The sequence below is a fragment of the Myotis myotis genome, unplaced genomic scaffold (assembly GCF_014108235.1).
Source record: "Myotis myotis isolate mMyoMyo1 unplaced genomic scaffold, mMyoMyo1.p scaffold_m19_p_5, whole genome shotgun sequence".
NCBI lineage: Eukaryota > Metazoa > Chordata > Mammalia > Chiroptera > Vespertilionidae > Myotis > Myotis myotis.
The window spans coordinates 38809481-38819530 of NW_023416357.1; positions in this window are offsets into that span (position 1 = coordinate 38809481).

Below are 10050 nucleotides of genomic sequence, written 5' to 3' on the forward strand. Positions count from 1 at the left end.
GCGCCTGCTTCTCGGGGCGCACACTCCGCCTCCTACCCGCTTTCTCGTCTGAGTCCCCCTTTCCTGAAAGTTGCCCCGTCGCTTAACTTGGTCTTTGCGTTTCCTTTTCTGGGGAGGCCGAGGGCAGGCGCACGGCTCTTTCTGTAAAAGTTAGAAACGTGGCTACGTCCAGAGCCCATTCGCGCGTCTCTGCTTGACTTCCCCGGTCTCCAGAGCTTCTCCACAGCCCCGGGCGCGGGAACCCAGCCCTGAACGCGGTCTTTCTCCTCCTCACATCCCGGTGGGGGGACGCTGCACTGGAGCCCGGAGAAGAGGGTTATGGACCTAGGCACCGAGTCCCGAATGCATTTGGAAACACCCTGGGGACGCACATGCCCGATTGAACTGCAGAGGCAGAGGCTGGGATTACCTTTTTTTCAGGGACACCTACTTTACCGCCAGTGTGTTGCCAGGCCAGCAGCGGCCCGGGGAGGGAGAAGTGCAATCCCTGATTTGAGCCTCACCGGGCACCAAGGCCTCTTTTAAGTGAGATTGCCATCACCAACATCCAGGCCAACGACAGCCCATGTTGCCTTTAATACTTCACAGCAGGTGCCCTGAGTGAGGGTGGTTTGGAATGCGGGTGCCTGGCTCAGCCAAGTTTCACATATAAAGGGTTCAATGCTCCCAACCGCGGCAAACAGGGGCAACCCGGCGCGGGAGGGCACCCCTGCTTTTTGCTCAAGCAGAAAATGATGATGGCAAAAGCAGCGATGTTTAAATTCACTCGCATCCAGAAGATGGTTCCCCCGGAACTCAGACGTGAGTACCGAGCTAGAGAGAGAGAAAGTGACATAAAGAATCGTTTGATGCCCTCGCTTGAGCCTCCTGGTGGCGTCCAACCTTGTGAGGGAGGCCCGGGCCGCAAAAGGCGTGAGGCGAGTGGCTGTCTTCAGCTCCAAATCATTAATATTAAGATACATCAGTATCGCATTAGTCTGCAGCGGACCATCAACGACCAAGAACAAAAGCAAAAGAGAAATAAAACAGTTCAACCGAAGAGTCCTACTGTGAACGTGTTTATTTCTTGCTTTGCTCAACCCAGGATATAATTTACTCGTTGCCCTCTTGCAAACAAAAGCGCAGCGCTAGCCTGGCAGCGTGGAAGAGCCCCTTTCAAAACCCTCAAGGAAATGACACCCGGGCATGAATTCAGGGGCCATTTTATATTGAGCCTGCGACGCCAATCCGCCCAGTTTTTCCCCCCATGAACACCAGGGGAAGACAAGATTTGAAAAGAAAAAGGAAGAGAAGTCCAATTCCCCGGGAGTAATAGTAACACTAATAAATATTATGTATCTGCCACTTACTTAATACAGGCAATTAATCTATGTTATCTCATTTATTATGGCAACTCTGCAGGATGAATGTTATAATTCCCACTTTATTAATAATATCAGACACTTATACAGTGTTTATTACGTGCCCAGCACTGTAGTGTTTGACATTCGTTTATTCTTCACCACAACCGCACTGCGAGTAGGAATGCTATCATTCCCGATTTGCAGGTGAGAAATTGAGGCACTCAGAGATCGCCTGATCTGTCCATGGTCACAGGGCCGTGAATGGCAAAGCGGAGATCGGAACCCAGACTTTGAAATCTTGGCCCGGACTCTATACCGCTGGGAGAAACTGAGGTCTATTTGAAGTTCCAGCGAAGGCTGGAGGAGCCCAGAATGGAGCCCAAGTCCTAGAGAGCAGAGAATAGGGTGCATTATCCCCCCACCCCCACCCCCTGAGAGCCCTCCCCCTCCAGAGATGCACCAAGAAGAGCCCACCGAGAGGGCGGGCAAAGAGCCGTAGGCGTGGACTGTGTGCTGCAAAGGGGGTCGGGGCCAAGAGCGGTGTGGCCCACGAGCATTGAGCTATTTCCTCTGCTGCCTGATCCCCCGCCGTCAGGGCAGCAGTTTGTTTTCTGAGACACATCCCAGGAACCTCAAGGAGGGGCCTTCTGCCTGGGACTGGGGCGCGATCCTACGAGATGCGAGATGCGTGGGGGCTCAGAGAGCCAGCCAGATTGAGAGAAGAGTGCAGGGGGCCTGGCCGGGCGCGCCCTGCACGCGAGGAGCCGCCCCTTCCCTTGGGGACGAGAACCTCGATCCCCCCACAGGACGCGTCCTGGCCGGCTTGGGAGTGCGCCTCTTGTGGAAACCCGCGCACAGCTCAGGACGGCGCACAGCCGTCTGCGCGGGCCAGCGCCGGCTACTGCTCACTGAAGTCTGCATATCCACGCTGCGGATTGGAACTCAAGTCAGAGTGCCGCTGCGAGGTGGGCTGGGGTGGAGAAAGGTCCGAGAAATTGGCCAGGAGGGGGCGGTTTCGAGATTGTGTCTGCGACAGGTTACCCGCCAGCCTAAGGAGTCGCCTCCGCCTTCCGGAACTCGCCCATCTCTGCAAGGTGTTACCAGCGGTGACCTGCAAATCTGCACCAAGGAGGCAAGGAACCACTCCTCCCATTTATTGGCCTACCCTGAGGGCCAGGCCTGTCTGGAGGCTCTTTGCGGGGAGACTTTGTCTTTTCCTCCTAGCAGCTAATAATTCTCAGGCAGGAGTTATCATCCCACTTGGAGAAGGCCCTCTGTCCTTCTGCTTAGCACAATGCCCCGCCCCTCTGGGGGCAGAAACACGACAATTCCCTCCCATTTTATAGGAGGAAGGCGGAGAGGTTAAACGATCTTTCTTGGTAGACACAGCCAGGAGGTGCCTGGAATGGAGGTGTGGGCAGTCACCTGATGTCAGGCTGCCTTTCACATCCCCACTGACCTCTCACTCGGGATGAAATTTCTGGTCAGAACTCGGAATGGGGGGAGGGAGGAAGATCCTTGCTAGCAAATCCAAAAGAAAGAAGGTCCTCAGGAGGGCTGTGAAGTTCTAGCAAGAAAGGAGCTTTGAATCATCATCATTTTTCTACTCCTGTGAGAAGCTGATTATTTGAGTGCTGCTCATTTGTCTGTTGCGATGCTGGGCCCTTTCCCAGCCATGTTTTCCATCTTGGCTGCACAGTTGGAATCGCTTGGGGGGAATTTTTGAAATCCAGATGCCTAAAGCAATTAAATCACAATTTCCAGGGGTAGGACCCAGCCTTCCTTGTGTGTGTGTGTGTGTGTGTGTGTGTGTGTGTGTGTGAGAGAGAGAGAGAGAGAGAGAGAGAGAGAGAGAGAGAGAGAGAGATCCCCAGGTAATTTCAATGTGCAATCATATTTGAGAAACACTGCTTTAGGGAAAATTTATGATTTAATTCTCAGCAACCGCACAAAGTAGATACCATTATGATGCCCATTTCATAGGTAAGAAAGCTGAGGCTTAAAGAGGATCTATATTCAGTTTAAAGTCAGCTCAGAGTCAAAAACAAGTTTCTCTGTTGCCAGAGAACAGGTATCCAACCTCTCTGAGCTGAGTTCCTTCTCATTTTAATACCTCTCCCTACACACCCCAAATTTTACCCCACTGCAGAGGCACCCTAAGGTTATAGCACGCAGAGTCACCCTAAGGTTACAGCAGGCAGAGGCAGGAAGGCCAAGGACATATCCCGACCTCAGGCAGAGAACCTCTGACCGCCTATGTTCAGGGTCTTGAGTAGAGAGGGAAGCAGAATGGGGACAAGAATAGCATTGGTTTCCTTAGAAAAAGAAAGGACACCAACTGACCCTGGGTCCCAGGTGATGTGTGAGGGTCAAGCCCAGCCACATGGGTATGTCATGGATGCTGGGGGAGTCTGGAGTGAAATGAGCACTGAACTAGGAAACCTGACACTGGATTTGAACTCAAAGTCAGAGTGCACTGGCAATGTCACCCTGGGCAAGGCTCTCAACCCCTGGGCCTCACTTTTTTTTTTAATGTGTTTTTATTGATTTTAGATTGAGAGGGGGAGAGATAGAAATGTTGTCACATTGTTCGGCTGCCTCCTGCACGCCACCTACTGGGGATGGAGCCCAAAACCTGGGCATGTGCCCTGACCAGAATGGAGCCAGCAACCTCTGTGCATGGAACAACACTCAAACCACTTGGCCACACTGGCCAGGCCTCACTTTCCTCTCTGATAAAGTGGTTGGACAGGATTCTTTCTAAATTTGCTTCCCGTGCACACACTTATGGTTATTTAAGGCTCCCATATGAATAAACTCAATTCTGGATTAAATTATAATACAAATAACAATATTTTAGCATTTTCATTATCTCCCACTTGCTTTTCTTGCCTTCTCTGAAAGTAGGAAATGTTACCTGCTTTGATGGTTAGGGAACCTGAGTGAGGCTCAGGGTTATTCTGACTCCTCTGCTGGATTCTAGCACTACACATAGAAACACATCTCCTATCAGCCCCTCTGTTCATGGCTGTTGGTCAGCCTATAGTTGGAGGATCCCAGGGCATTGGGAGAAGTCAGAATCACTGACAGGATGGAAAACAGCGCTTGAGGTTTTAAAAGCATCCTAAAGCCGCTGCAGAATTCAAGCAGGGTCAGGGCAGGTTTTGTGTTTGGGAAGAGTGGACAGGTAAAGAACTAGCCTTCTAAATGTCTTGTCTCTCAGCCTCAGTGTTTTCATCTTTAGCCCAAGGATTACTTCTGATTCCCAGTGGGGCTACAGAGTCATCAATGAATGCCTATAAGTAGGTTTGAAAAGGCTGAGGGTCAGCATTGTGGTTTATTTTCCTGGAGGAGGGCCTCGTGTGGGGATGCAGAGGGAGTCCTCTCCAAAGCACTTCAGCTCTCTACATATATGGGCCTTGTACCTGTGTCCTAATTTCTGACTGCTCATTAGAATTACTTGGTGACATTTAAAAATAATCATGTTCAGGACTCATTCGGATCAATTAAATCAATAGCTCGAATGGTAAAGCTCAGACATGGATATTTTTTAAGAAGCGGCCATGATTCTAATGTGCAGCCAAAGTTGAAAGCAGTTGCTATCGACGCTTTTAGAGCATGCATAGATGCCTGGCGCTTTAAGAAAACAAGTACAGTTGGAGATCCAGACGTAAGATTGAAGCCATGTGGCTGCCCAGGAAAAGGGTGCAGAGTCTGAGAGAGCTGAGGACAGAACTCTAGGGAAGCAAACCCCAGAGAAGTGGAAGGAAAGGCTGAACTGGAGGAACTGGAGTTGCAGGAGAAAAACCTGAAGGCATGCCCTCCTGGCAGCCGAGGGAGAAGAGAAGGATGTGGCGGACAGAGAGGTCAACAATGCCAGCGCCGCCACAGGCTAACTGAAGATTAGGGCTGAAAAGTCTCCATTGGATTTGACACCTGAGAAGTCTTGGGTGGCCTTAGCAGAAGAGAAACATGGTGAGGCCAGGCAGCTGAACTGCATGAGTTAGGAAGTGAATGGAAGTGAGCCCAGAGAGACAAGGCCACTTCTTTCCGCAAGCCAAGGACAATCATGACTGGGACAGATCTCCGCCCCAGAAAATATAAGCACCTCTTACCACTCCACTGAAAATATAAAAATAATCTGGCTGCTATTTTTTTTAAAAAAAATATGTTCTTCTTGATTTGAGAGAGAGTCAGGGAGAGATAGAAACATCACTGAGAGAGAATCGATTGGCTGCTGCCTGCACGTCCCCTACTGGGGATTGAGGCTGCAACCCGGGAATCAAACCATGACCTCCTGGTTCATGGGTGGGCACTCAACCACTGAGCCTCAAGAGCCAGGCCCCACTGCTATTTTCGATGCAAGTCGAATGGGCTCTCCCTCACAGGTACAAACATGAACTCGAGCACTGAGAGTATTATATGCCAGAGGGAAGCCAAGCCAAAACTCGGAACCAGACCATAAAACCTAGTCCACTGGAGCCAGGTGGCAAGCTAAGCAAAAGCAGCCATGACTCCAGGCCACAAGAATCAGTGTAGAGGCTGCCAAGCCATGGAGGCCTGCCTACTGCCTGACAAGAAGCCGGTGGAGCAAAAAAGCCCACGCTCCTCTCCCAGAATGGTTGACCACTATAAGGCAAGTCGGAGAGCCTACAATGAGAGAAAACCCACAAAAACACCAAAAAAAGAAACAGAAGGAGCCCTATGTGGACAGCCTGATGCTGTCAAGTATGACCAAGAACCTGAGCAGCCGGGAGGAGGCTGGTGTCTTACCTTCACCCGCCTTGAGCAGGGCAGAGACCAGCTGTGCAGCCAGGAGGGAGGGGCCGCAAGCAGGTGGGTGGTCTTGTCTCCTTTGCTATGCCTTGCTGTCTTTAGCCTCCTCTCCTGGAGGCCCTGCCCACTCCTCCTCTTCTATCTGACCCTGACGTGATCCAAGGCGCTGCTGGGCACACTAGGACCCAGCAGGCTTCCAGGCTGGGCCTGCAGCTACAGAGTTGTGGGAAAATCTGGACAAACTCCATCACACTGTCTCCTCCAGTGGCCGCTTGGCTTACTTTAAAAAGACAAGGCGAAATCAGAATAGAAGTTCCCTTGGGGGCTGGGATGGCTAGAAGGGGACAGAAAGGGGTGTCCTCTTTCTTGATTTGGGTGCAGGTTAGCGATTAGGGTTATAAAAATTCATTGCGCTTCATGACTTGTGCATTTTTTCTGTTTGTATGTGGACTGAGTGATTGTACTTCCATAAAAAAAAGTTGTTGTGTGTGCATTTTAAGGCAATGAGGAGCATGCTCAGTAGCCCACTGTCTCCAGGCCCCAAAATACCACCCTGCTATTTCTCTCTCTCTCCAGGCAATGGCCTACAATTTTCCTCTTGCCCTGCAACCACCACCATGCAATTTGCACCTCACTAATTTCCTGGCTAAGCCTTAATGTTGTCTGGTCACTGCTCCACCCTCCCTGAAAGCAGCGATCTGATGTCAGTCCTGCCCAGCTGTTTGCTGTTTGGGGCTTCAGGGGTCCATCTGATTGGGCACCTGTGACCAGGGTGATCTTTTTAGAAATTCAGCTTTAAGGAATCACACAAAGGGGTTGACGCTCTGGTGACACAAAATAACTGTGTCACAGCTTTCGCAAAACCTATGGTGTGAATGGAACTGAGGTCGCTTTGGAGTTGTTCTGAGCAAGCAAAATATTACATTTCCTTTAGGTTTGAGGGGGTGTCACTTGGCAGGATTGAGTGATTGATGCTTTTACTCTCTAATTTTCTGCTTGCTGAAGCGTTAAAGCGACAACCCTAAAGTTAGGAGAAAGCCAACAGCATGGGCACAGAGCACTTAATTCCAATCTACAAAAAAAGAGCTTTTATTAGGCCTTCTTTCCTTCCCATTTTGCCTCAGATCTCAAATTGTCTTTTGTAGGGACTTGCCAAAAAACAACTGTAGCTGATTGTGAAGTCCTTTCACAGGTGGCAATTAAAACAGCTGAGTTCTCCTCCGTAATTAAGGGTTAGGAAAACTATATATAAGTGGTGAGTAAACACCAAAGGTACTTTATTTATGCTTCCTGATTCTTAAGGCAGGGTGGGTTAGTGGAAAAATTCACTTGGGTTAGATGTCAGAAAGGCTAGGTTCTGGTACAGATTAGCTATGTGACCTCAGATAACTTAGCCTCTTTGAGCCTCAGTTTTCTAATCTATAAAATGAGAGGAGTGGACTAGACAAGGGTTTTTATGCTGTTCAAAGTTCTACTAATCAATGATATTTTTACATAGCTTAAATATACATTCATCTACCTTCGTTAAATGTGTTTCTTTTTGTAAGAAAAAATCCCGATCACCTGGAGATGAATGTTTATTAAGCAAATATTTATTTAACACATTCTATGCTAGCACAACAGACTAAGTTCTTATCCTGAGGTGTTTGTGAATACTCAAATAGTGCATGTGGCACGTATCTCCTTTGAAAGACAATGACAGTAATGAACATGTCACTCCCTCTGGTCTGAGCATGGACAAGGCATAAACTCCTAACAGTTCTGACCCAAGTTCATGTCCTGATTCCTTCACAGTATTTTGTTTAAAAGTCACCCCTGTAAAGTTTCAGTCTAAAATGTCTTACGAGGGTTTTCGAATGAGTTTAGAAAATTTGCTCAGTGCAAAATATATGCAAATTGACATTTGATTTGCTATTTTTTATTAAATTTATTGGGGTGACATTGGTCAAAATGAACATATAGTTTCAGGTGTGGGTTTCTATGTTACAAGATCTGTATATTGATTGCACCATGTGTTCACTTCCCAAAGTCAAATCTTCTCTTGGCGCCATGTATTTGGAGCCTCTTCTCCCCCCACCCCCTTGCTTCACTATTGACCTTAAATTGCTCAAGATCCATTTGGCCATTTGAAGGTTTTCTGTACACACACACACACACACACACACACACACATTTGTATTCATTCACATTGGATACATACATTTGTTTGTGTTTTTATTAAAAAAAATAATAAAGCTCCCTACCTAAGAATTGCAAGCATATTTTCACTGTTAGGTGCTTGCACCCCTGAATATATAGCCATATCTATACACTCTGTGGATCCCTCAGACTGTGGAGCTGCCCCTATGGCAGGGTCCCCTACCAGATCTGTCTCCACCAGCTCCTCCTCCAGGAAGCAGCACACAGGCAAGTTCCCCTGCCAGAATTGGCTACATAATTTGTGGGGCTCAGTGCAAAATTGAAATGCAGGACCCTTTGTTTAAAAATTATTTAAAATTTCAAGATGTCAACAGCAGAGCATTAAATCAAGTGTGGGGAACCTTCTAATACTGCACATCCATAAAAGCAGCCCCACCCTCTGCTTTGCCTGTCAGTGCTGCTGGGAAAGGGCATGCATCAGGGCAAAGGACTGTGTGTCCAGGCAGCTCCAAGGGCACTGCCTCACTCTCACTGCCATGAGCTCAGGTTCCCACCAGTCCTGCCTCTACAGGCCAACAAGGACGGAAAACTAGAGAGGATGGCAGAGCAGGGTGCACTAAAGTGGCTCATCTTCAGTATCAGGGAATGTCAGCAAGGACTGTCAGATACCACATCACCCAGGCCCTCACTTAAACAAAATAGAGGTTGCGGGGATGGGTGGCAGGGAGTGGGGAGTGATAAGCATTCAGGTTGCAGGCATCTGACCTTCCTCTCTATCCTCCTGGGCCTGGATTCTGAGCTCCTCATTGAGGCACTCCTTGGCTTGCAGGCAGAAGGGGCCAACCACAGATTTGTCACTTGGAGAAGAACTATTTATCTCCTCAGGGTCCAGCTTATAGACATTGACAGCCCTTTGCTTTACAGGTGAGGAAACTGAGGCCCAGAGAGGTGCGATGCTTCTACCAAAACTGCAGAACCAGTTAAAGCCAAAGCTGAGGCCAAACCCAGACTTGAATGCTAGTGCAGGCACTTCCTGCTAACACATAGATAATCACAGCTCGATTGAACAGTCCTCTGGGAATGTACCTCATTTATCATGAGGGACATGCTTTAAAAGGTTCTTGAGTTCCGGCAATAACCTCTATTTCAATTCTTCCCGTTGAAGATGAGGAAGGAGGACCTAGGGCAGTGATGGCGAACTTATGACACGCCTGTCAGAGGTGACATGCGAACTCATTTTTTTGGTTGATTTTTCTTTGTTAAATGGCATTTATATAAAATAAATATCAAAAATATAAGTCTTTGTTTCACTATGGTTGCAAATATCAAAAAATTTCTATATGTGACACGGCACCAGAGTTAAGTTAGGGTTTTTCAAAATGCTGACATGCCGAGCTCAAAAGGTTTGCCATCACTGACCTAGGGTCCTCAGCCTGTCTTCAATGTGCCCAGACTCCTCTTCTTGGGCCCTGTCGCCATGGGGACAGCATCTTCTCTCCCCAACACTCACAACCCTTAAGCTCTCCAAGCTGCACTCCTCCCTCTTCATCCAGTTTGAGCGGTTGAGGCTCCTGATGTGAATGGGTTCCAGTCCCTGAACAGGGTGGTTTCCCAGCTGGGGGAGGTGGGGACCTTGGAGCTCTCTAGAGAGTAGTCCCGAGAATGGGATGAGAAGAGGGAAGGAGAAAATAGGAAAGAAAACCCCCTTCTTTGGACCCAGGAGGCACATGCTCAGAGAATCAAGAATCCCAGATTGAGAAGGGATGGCAGATGCAGGGCCTACCTCACTCTC